A 10,483-nucleotide genomic window follows, 5' to 3' on the forward strand; every position below is an offset into this window, starting at 1 on the left:
TTGCCTAAGAAAAATTCAATTAGAATTATAACTTAGGTTTGATTTAAAAAAAAAAAGAAACATAAGAAAAATGGTATCCTACATTAACAAGCTTATATTCAATTTGACCTAATTGTTCTCCAGTTGGTATGAAAATGATTAATTGATCTATTCATCCTTGTAGAAATTAAGCAGATTGCTACTCTAAGCGTTTGATTCCTAGTCCCCCTTTAAGGGCAGCAAAGAGCATTTCCTTCCTCTACCAAAGTGTCTGTGTATAGTAACTCTCAAGGCTCCTAGTTTATTGGCATAATTTAATGGAAAAATTTATGCTCCAAAGCATTCATTTTTCTTCCTAAGCCTCGTGGTTTCCAATTTCTCAACTACTGGATGGTGTTTAGTTTACATGGGAAAAAAAGAACCTCCACAAAGTTTTGATTCCCGTCCTAAAATCGTGGGTAGAAGAGTATGCCAGAGTTAGCATAAACCCAGGATATGATCTCATCCATATTTGTGTTCTTGGGGGGTGTTGAAATGTGGTTACTATTATATAGGTTTTCAATAAAATAAGCTTGAGTTCCAGTTGTCTACTTTTGAGCAATTGGTTTAAAAGGTGATTAAATCCGCTCTGCAATCAGAGACGCTTCTTCATCTCTCCTCTTCCTCCTTCAGTTTCCTTCCTAGGTGTCAGGCCTGAACTTCAGCTTGAAACACTTCTATTCTTCTTAGTAAGTTTCCCTTATTCCATTTTATCTTTCTTTGCAGGCTATCACTGAGCCCTAGCCTCAGGCTTTGGCTTTATATTTTATTTTGAGACGGGATCTCCATAAACTCTCTAGGCTTGTCATGACCTTGTTTTGGAGCCCAGATAGACCCTTAACTCCTAACTCCTGCCTCAGCCTCTGGAGTAGTTATAATAGACCAGTTGCCTTTGTATGTATGGCTTCTGTAATTTTTCCATGTGTCTGATTCCTTTTAACATTTACTTCTGGTTGACCTAAACTTAAGTGGACAGGATTTGAAANAAGCAAAAAGCAGGAAGAGCCAAAAAAAAAAAAAAAAACATTTTAATACGCTGACCAAAGTTATCTTGGTGCTCAAAGGAGTGAAGACGGAAGTCAGTCTGACAAACAGCCAGGCCCAGCACAGACACTTCTGTGAAGCCCATGTGTTCATGCGCAGGCGTGAAAAGTTGCACCGTGAACCCAAAGGTCGCGTCTGTCATTCTGTTGACATATACAGTGTTACAGAACCTTTATTGAAAGGAGTGAAAACAAAATCCCGACCTGAAAAAAAAAAAAAAAAAGAATGAATGTCATGTGTTCAGGGATTTTTCTCCCATAGCAGTGGTAAGCAGGCAGGATACACTTTGAGGCTTTCTTGCTATGCCTTTTAACACCCCAAGACACGTTCTCTTTGTTACTTAGTCCCTCAAGGACACGGCCCACAGAATCACCTGAGCAGGGCTCAAAAGGCTCACAGGGACTGAGGTGGCAACCACCGAGTCTGCATATGTCTGTCCTAGGACCTCTTCATCTACGCTGTGCTTGTTTAGCTTGAGTTTTTTGGGGGGACTCCTAACAGTGGGAGTAGGGGAGGGGCGTGTCTGACTCTTTTCTCCTCTTGGGACTCTTCCTCCTACTAGGTTGTCTGACCCACTGTTGATAGGATTGTTTGCATCTAGTCTGATCGCATCTCATTATGCTGAGTTCGGTTGATATAGCTGGAAGGCCTCCTCTTTTCTGAAGGGAAACGGAGAGGCAGTGGACCTCTGGAGAAGAAGAGATCAGGGGACTGGGAGAAGTGAAGGAAGGAATAGGAGGCTGGGGTCCTGGTGTCTCGTAAGAGAAAACAAATAAAAGAGAAAAGAAAAGAAATAGCTTGCACCTAGAATTTTCATTGGTCCCTATGATATTACGGTGTGTACGGTATTTTTAAAGTGAGGAACACTTGCACAAATGGAAACGGTGGTTTAGACAAGGGAGTTCCTGACAGAACATAAATGACATTTAACACCTAAAGATATAATAGCTTCCCCAGCTTTCTTCTTCTCTGTTACCTCCACTGAACACAGCCCTGGAAAAGAAGCCCAAGAAAGGAGTCCATAGTTTCAATATTATTAATTTTATTAAGCATGTATTATCAAGTCGGTACTTCTGAACATTCATGAAGTGACCCTAATAAGTTTCAAGGAAAATCTTTATCTTTTACTGATTTGAAATTTGTGGGTAGACAAGGTGCAGGCTGGTAATGTGATTACGAATTTTACCTCTAGGGGCCGCTCTAGGCTACAGTTTGGTTTTCGAAGCTGGTCTACAGTCAGTAAAGGCCTGACTTCCTCAAAGCATTCTCAAGAGAAGCTGAAAGATCTAGTCCCTAAATGTAAGTTTCTGGTTTTGCAGTCACTTTAGTTGAAGCGTTCAGATGTTTGGATATAGGTGAATTAGACCTATCCTTTCAGTGGGAGATAATTCCTAAGATCTCAAAGTTTCCTTGTCCCTGACAGTACATACAAGCTTCTCTAGTTCACAGCAGCGACTTCCCAATGTTAAGATCATTTTTGTCTTTACTCTAATACCAATAAAGCCTCGTGATACTGGGCCAGGTAGTCTCTAGCATGCCACTTACTATGGGCAGTAGCCTGGTACTGTCTTATAGTGGGTAATGCAGGCTACTGTATTTGCAAATTCACAGGCTGATTAAAGTCTAAATTGGCATCTGATTTGGTGTAGGAGTTTGCTCAGTGTGGTGCCTCTCTGCTGCACGGCCCGACATATATTCTGATGTTGGAAATGTGTGTATCACGATTTCATCTTTAGAAAGGAGAAACTGAGGCCAAGATACGCAGGAATTAACACAGCCATTTTGTGGCAGAATTAGTAGGTCAGACTGAGAAATGGTAGCATTTTAGCCGCAGTGAGGAATGGGTTTCTTTTCTGGAAAGCAGGCCATTTTAAAAGCAGTAAACACTTCAGGGCTTACATGAAGCTCTTTGTCAAGTCGCCTTTGCCTCAAGTGGACAGTGCTCAGAACTGTCGGGTCTCCTTCAGGAGCCAATTCGGCTCATAATATAGGCACAGTTGGTTCCAGTTTCCAAACACGTTGATTGTAGACGGCTCCGTTTATTATAACAGTTGAAAGGACAGAGTCCTAAAAATAGAGTCTTTTACTAGGAAGACACTATGTCAACTGACTTAGAACTGTGAACAATGAAGCAGGAAAGAGCTGGCCACACCCCCTAGCCTTCTACAAAAGAAGGTTTTAGAAAAGAGTTATTTAAAAAAATATCCCAATGATTTTTAAGGACTCACTAGAGGTACAGAAAATGAATATTGCACACGCAGTCTCCCCTCTGTGTAAGAGGGAGGGGCAGTATATCTTTATTTCCTTTGCTTTTATCCTTTCCTCTCTGAGTACAAAGAGGACCTGGAAGTATTTCACATTTCCTCTAAGATCCATGCACCTCCCTGGCTCCTGTTCCTGAGATGGCATGTTGTTACGGAGGAAGCAAGCAAGGAACTTGGGAAGAACATTTTTATTTATTTTGTCTATTGATTTTGGCTTCAGAGAGATGTGAAGTCTTTCTCAGATTTTTTTTGTATGTGCAGAAAGAAACCATCTGGGGTATATTAACAAGTATATCCCTAGACCCGGCTCCCAGAGATGGGTCCATTTTGGAAATGCCCACGATAAAGATGTCATGGCTTCAGGAAACTTGAAGAAGTCCGTCAAGTTCGTTCAGACTGGTGCGTTCAGAAAGGTGTGCTGTGGTTACAATGGCGGCCTTCATTTTCCTAATTGCAGCCCTCTTTGGTGCCTTGGAATTTCTGATTTCAAAGCTTATTTCTTCTGAAGTTAAATCCCTCTAGTGTTGAATCTTTAAAGGTAGACTGAAGAGAAGAAAAGCAGATTCATTGAACACTTACGCATCAGAGAATAAGATTTCTAGACAATCTTGGAAGGGGTCCAGATATCAAGTTTTCCCTTCCCGTTTAACTGGAGAATACAGAGTTGTTGCCGGCCTCACTGTGTGGAGCGCGGAGGAAGACAAACGCCCTCGCTTCATCCTTCTGCTCCTGGTTTCCTGTGATCTGGACACAGCTCGAGGCCTGGTCCATACATCTGGCAAGGGTCATTGTCAGAACAAACAGAGCAAGGGGTTGGGGAGGAGACGATTCAGAGGAAATTAAACTCAAGAATAAAATTATTTTGGCCTAGTGAAGGGCTAGTATACAGTCCAAGATTACCTACCTGCATGGGCAGGTAAAACAAGTCCCAAGAAATGGATATTATAGGTTCACCAATGCAGAGGGCTTCCACACTGTCCTAAGGCTAAGGGAAAATGGTCACCAAGGATGTTTTCTACAGGGGGAGCTGCAGTATATCAAAAAAAGGGACTTTTCCACGGGCCGCCTGTCATCTCAGGTCAGTCATAAGACTGACATATATGAAAGGAGATATCTCAAGTCACACATCAGACCCACACTGATACCTCCACTGATCTGAGCCTGGTACACGCTGCTCTCTCCTGCCCGCGGTGTCTGTCTAATGTCTCCTTGGAATGTCTCATCTCTCTGTGCGTCAGTGTGATTAGACCCGCCGAAGAAAGCAGTGATTGGATCCTGTGGGGAAGTTAAAAAAAAAAACAAAGCGTTATATCAGCTGTCTAGTTAGGAATGAAAAACCCGAGCAGATGTGCCTGGGAGAATGTTTATTTTCTATGGAAAAATAAATTCAGTTCATGCTTTCAGGCTCCCTTCTGGACTATAAGGTAGTGGATTTGGAGTCAGGTGCTGCCTAAAGATTTTGAATTCTTTCTTTCAATTTATGAAGCTCTTAGAGGGCCAGTGTGTAACAGAATCTGTGGTTTGCCTAAAACCAACTAAGAGAGGATTATGAGAGTCCTAGTCTGCATGAGCCTCCATAAATTCAGATGATGGTGAGTCCTCTAAAGGGATCAGGCCACCCCTGCAGAGCCGACTTCAAAGGCTCCACTCAGCAGGTCATCCAGATGCCCTGCTAGAGAAGACAGGCTGTGTGCTGCAGACGCCTGGCCACCCACCTTCCCAGAAACACAAACACCCACAACCTTTGTTGCAGCAATTAGCACAGGTCCCCATCACATCTCACAGTGAGCTGTTGGTAATGTTACATATTTTTCTTAACAAGGTCTTGTGTTTCAGGCAGACACTTCTGATTTTGTTTCCTAACCTAAGGACATCTGCAAGATATCTGAGCTCAGCTGACTTTAGTGGATCCATTTCTCTTCTCTCTCTCTCTCTCTTCCTCTCTGTTTTTTGTTTTCTTTCGCTTTTTTGTCCTCATTATTTACCAGTCTTTTTATTTTTTTAAAAATATCTACATGTTGCTTGCCACATTCAATCCATCATTTTGCACTTGAAAGGGTCACTCACAGCTCTCTCATCAGGACATTTCTGAGAAGCCCTTGGCTATGATTTATCGTATGTTACATGCCCGGATAGAGATTCTCAGGAAGCAAGGCCCATTAGTTCTTGTAAGGTCATTCCTCTGCTGTCCTTTACAAAATGAGTGCCAACTGTGCATACACCAGGTTGAAGCTCTCTTTTGAATGATTTAAAGGAGACAGAAGGCATGATTGGCGTGTGTGTGTGCGTGTGTGTGTGTGTGTGTGTGTGTGTGTGTGTTTTGGGGAGTGGCTCAGAGGCTCTGAACAGGTAATCTATAAGGGTGTTAGAAAGTCTACAGCAGCCTTTATGTTCGAATTCTTTTAATATCTGATTCATAAAGATGTCTATGCCCTAAAATAATATTTTAATGTCTAATATTCACATTCTGTGGTGGTTTAAAAATGCTTTAGTATGTTATGTATATATGCTTTTATTTCTTCCTCCAGGTTCTTAGAGACATTAACCAATTCTGATACAAGGAATTGAGCGAGCATTCTCTTTCTCTCTGTCTCTCTTCCTCTCCCTCTCCCTCTCCCCCCTCCTCTCTCTCTCTCTCTCTCTCTCTCTCACACACACACACACACTCACAACTGTAGATTCCAGATATTTATTATGCTTCATAGCAATCATATTTACTAACTCATTAACACTGGATAAGACAAAAGAATAGACACTTTGGGAGGAAGAACAGTTATGCAGTGAAAACATTTGTTTTTGTATTTCAGAAGACATTTTCAGGGTGATGACTTTTGCTTATTTTGTATTTGTATGATGAAGGCAAAGTCCAATGTCAGTTCAGAAACATTTACTGTGGCCATTCAATTTGTAAAGAAAGTTTCCCAGGACTTACTATTAACCTTGTGAAATATATCAGATGTCTATTTTCTAAGCTCTCTGCATATCTTCTTACCTGAAACATTAATTAGAACCACTTGTTCTACTCCCATACGTACGTGCTCTGATCATAAGTGTGTGCTCTTAGATTTAGTGTTGGGAATGAGACATTGAACAAGACAATGGGTTTCACCCCACATTGCTTTCAGATGTGTGAGTTTCCTGGCATTAGGCAATATTAGTTGGATAGAAATGTTTATCTAAATGAGAGGAGATGTACGTGAACAAAGCCATACCTTAAATCAAACCCTGGGGAACTCCATGAGGGAACGTGCACACACTTTGAGTAACCTTCTTTAAGGCTGATAACTGGTGGGAGGTTAGTGATCATGGGGTCTAGAGCCTAATTACAGTTTATTTCGGGCTAGCTTTAGTCCCTTCAGTAGCCATACTTTGCCCACCTCTGTGTCTGTGTCCTTGTGATTATTAAGTGAAACCTTTGGGGATGTGTTAACTTATCTGGTCACTAATCTCCATTAATCAAAAGGCTAAAAATGTTGTCAGATCTGAGGCATAAGCGGAGATGTCCTACCATCAAGGTAACTACCTTTTTGATGTTTCTACCAATGTATTTGAAGACTGTCTTCTTGACTCCATGGAATTGTGACATCCACATGTAGGTTATGGTGTGCATGTTTCTGCTCCCTCAAAACACACACACACACACACACACACACACACACACACACACACCAATCTTAAACACAGTTTTAAAAAAGAAAACATTATATAAATGGGTCCTGTTATAATTACTATCTTACAGGATCTACTGATCTTACAGGAGCTACTGCTTAACACACGGAACAATAACCACACAGTGCCAACAAAGTTACATTTTTACTTTCAGTTTTCAGTACAGGATGCTGCTCAGGATTTAAGAAACACCAGTGAAGAAATTTCTCTTCTCTGTTTGAAATAGAAAAAGGCAGAAATGTGCATGCCATCAGCTTGACAAACCTGTGAGTTTCCTGGTGGTGTGGTGGAGTTAACGGAGCACTGCCTACAAGGATGGAAATAACTCGACACAGAGCACGGCCTTTCAGCAGCAGACACAGCTTTGCACCACACGTTATTACTTCTTGTAAAAGCTGCCATTCCCCTTTCTCATCTCTAGATCATCGGATGACAGCTCTGGCAGAAACAAATAGCAGGTGGGATGGCATGTATTTGTGGACCGGAGGTGATAGGTTACCTTTAACATATTGCCGTGTCTCTTTTTCCAGACTTGCCTTCCTTTTTTTTTTTTTTTTCTTTTTAGGCTCAACGCCTCTTTTTTTAACATAATGATTAGATTCAAGACCTGCAATTCCGTCAAAATGCAGTCACGGGTCAATGTGCTCCTATTATCACAGCTGGGGCTGCAATCCTGGTTGGCCTCTTCAAGAACAGCGAGTGTATTCATCCCGGCCGTGCCATCCTGGGCAATGTCAAACACTCCTCACATTCCTTCTCAAGAAGCTGGTCTGTTAGTCTTCTTTGTTTCTTATTATTTCAGGGTCCATGAGGCATGTGTCAAATGTCTACTTTTAATTTTTCCATGCTTGCCTTAGAGGTCATTTCCAACTGGATATGGTCCCAACAGCTGAAAATGGAATACGGAGATGCCAGAACCATGGGCGCAGAGAATGGGAATTTGAAGGGCAACACAATTGTCCGGTTTCCACCTCTCTGTAGGCAAAAGTAGATCATATCCCTCATACAGCTCTGCCTTATACAACAAAGGAGTCATTTCTTTGCCATGTATGTGTCTCTTGAGACTGATTTGTTAGAGACTGGGTCATAGTAAACTATGTCAGCTTTTGGAAAAAATATGCCTCACTGATTAATAGGCAAGGAGAAAGAGAAGTAGGCTCATTGTTTCTACCTGAATAATGAGAAATTGCTGGATATGATGGTATACCCATGTAATCCCAGAACTTGGAACATCAGGACAAATGTATCAGGAACCCAGGGTCGTCTTTAGATACATAGAAATTTCAAGGCCAGATTGGGCTACATGAAAGCCTATCTTAGACAAACACATAAACTAAAAACAAAAATCAAATTAAGAAGGAATTTAAAATCCTCTGGAAAAACACTCTGTGGCCTCTAAAGGGGCTTGGAAACCTTAGGGCTGTAGCCATCATTAGCTCAAGATGATGCTTTATTAGCACCAAGTCCTTCTGACAACCACCATGCTAAAATAATCATAATGATAAGGAAACTTCTAGTAGAGAAATTTGAGACTATGAACAATAAATAGAGTTCAAATCCTAAGGTATCTGGCAAAATGATTAATGATTTTTCTTCGTTCATGAAAACTAACTAAAAATGACACAACGACTGTAATCAAATACTCAATACATTTTAATGTAATATTTTAACAAGTCTGAGAATTTTATACAATGTATTTTGACCATATTAGTCCCCACTCCCTACCATTGTCCCCCTTTCAGATCTACTTCCTACTCCTCAACCCTCCCAAATTTGCTTCTGTTTGCTTGTATTCCACCTTGTCTACTTTGTGCTACCCACATTTTCGTGGGTGTGAGGTCATCCACTGGAGCATGGAAGGCCAGACCCTTAAAGAAATCTGACCCCCCCCCCCATACACGAGCCATCAGCTCTCAATAAATATCTCCTTAGCTAGGGGTGGGAACGCATGAGCCTCTCTCCCCACTATGATGGGATGTTATTTGGTTTGACCTTGTACAGGTCTTGTGAAAGCAAGCACAGCTGCTGTAGCTCATCATGTTACACATCTTAAATGAATGGGTAAAATAGAGCTGCTTTCTATTGAAAACTGAACATCACCAGCAAAATTTCGGGTTCTTTAGACACATGATTGGAGTTGATTTTGCTTTGATTTAAGGTACTATATACAATGTAGCAAACATGTTGTACTTAGGTAGTCAAACTTTCACTGCTATCGTGATTTCCTAGCTTTGAATGGTGATTTTTTTTTTAACACTTTGATGCCACAGTGGTTTCAGAGATGGAATGACTTAGATTCTTGACATCAGTGATGTTGGTGCAACTGAGTAGCGATTTCCCAACCTTTGCCTCTAGTAGACGGATTGTATGGCTTTAGGTTCTTTATGATGATCTGGATCACTTTTCCTACAGATACTGGAGTAGTGCTTGGCTTTGCAGCATGAGATTTTTGTACATTGGCTACATTGCAAATGTATTTAGCCCTACTCATCCTGATTCATGCTGTGTTCCCTGGCATTTCCCACTCTCTTCTATATGATTTTAAAATTACTTTAATTGGAGTGGCTTATATAACCTATATAGTCAACATAATAATGCTGTGGTCACATAAATTGTTGACAAGAGTATAAGTGTGGACTAAGTGGAGACATACCTCAGGGAGAGAGTCCATGCCTAGCATGTTAAGGTTCTGAGTTAAATCCATAGCATGTGCATACAGAGGGAGAGGGGGGAGAGGGGGGAGGTGGAGGGGAAAGGAGAGGGAGATGATAGAATATAGCATTTATTTCATTCTTATGCTCTGCCAAATACATTTCTCCTTTCATTTTTTTTTTATCAGTTCAATAATGTAGGTGACACTTTCATTCCAACTTTTGGGAAATATGGTAACTTAACAGGACCACACAGAGAATGGAGGGTTCAGCTAGAACCTAAACTCATTTTGGTTGCTACTCTGTATTGTAATGGCTAATCTATACATGGAGAAAAATCATATCATAGCAGACATAAATATAGTTTTTAAAAATCTGTAAATAATGATCATAAAGTATGTTAGACTGAGTATGTCTGACCTAAGAGGTATTGTAGTCAGATTGTGTAATAGTTTGGCTATTTAATAATTTAATAATAGCTTCATTATGTTAATAATTTTCAAATTATTTTCTCATTGAAATATAATATACACATACAAACTGGTATAAAGTAGCAACTCAATGGAATTTACATATGTATAGAATAAATAACCCCCACCCAAATGAAAAAAGACAAAAATTTGTAGTACAATTAAACTCCTTGCAAGGTAGTTGCTAATCTGAATTTGCTATTCTTCTTTCTGTGACCCATATACACGTCTGTGTTATATACCCTTTGGTCTCATCACCTCCCAACCATACCACATCACATCATACCTTATACATACTATATACACATACACACCACACTACACATACCATACCATATAATACAGCACACATCAGACAGCACACACA

The 10,483-nt window shown here is 40.6% G+C and overlaps 1 long non-coding RNA gene across 1 annotated transcript in view; it reads right to left on the reverse strand.

Moving 5' to 3' along the window:
• Positions 1 to 1,148: 1,148 nt before the first annotated feature.
• The window catches only part of LOC110299585, an 11,175-nt gene continuing 1,840 nt past the window's right edge, over positions 1,149 to 10,483 (reverse strand). The window contains exons 2-3 of the long non-coding RNA XR_002378482.1: positions 4,472 to 4,601; positions 1,149 to 1,265 (exon numbers count right to left, since the gene is read on the reverse strand). This is a non-coding gene — a long non-coding RNA (uncharacterized LOC110299585). The remainder of the gene's footprint in view (positions 1,266 to 4,471; positions 4,602 to 10,483) is intronic.

Source organism: Mus caroli, chromosome 8 (assembly GCF_900094665.2).
Source record: "Mus caroli chromosome 8, CAROLI_EIJ_v1.1, whole genome shotgun sequence".
Taxonomy (NCBI): Eukaryota; Metazoa; Chordata; class Mammalia; order Rodentia; family Muridae; genus Mus; species Mus caroli.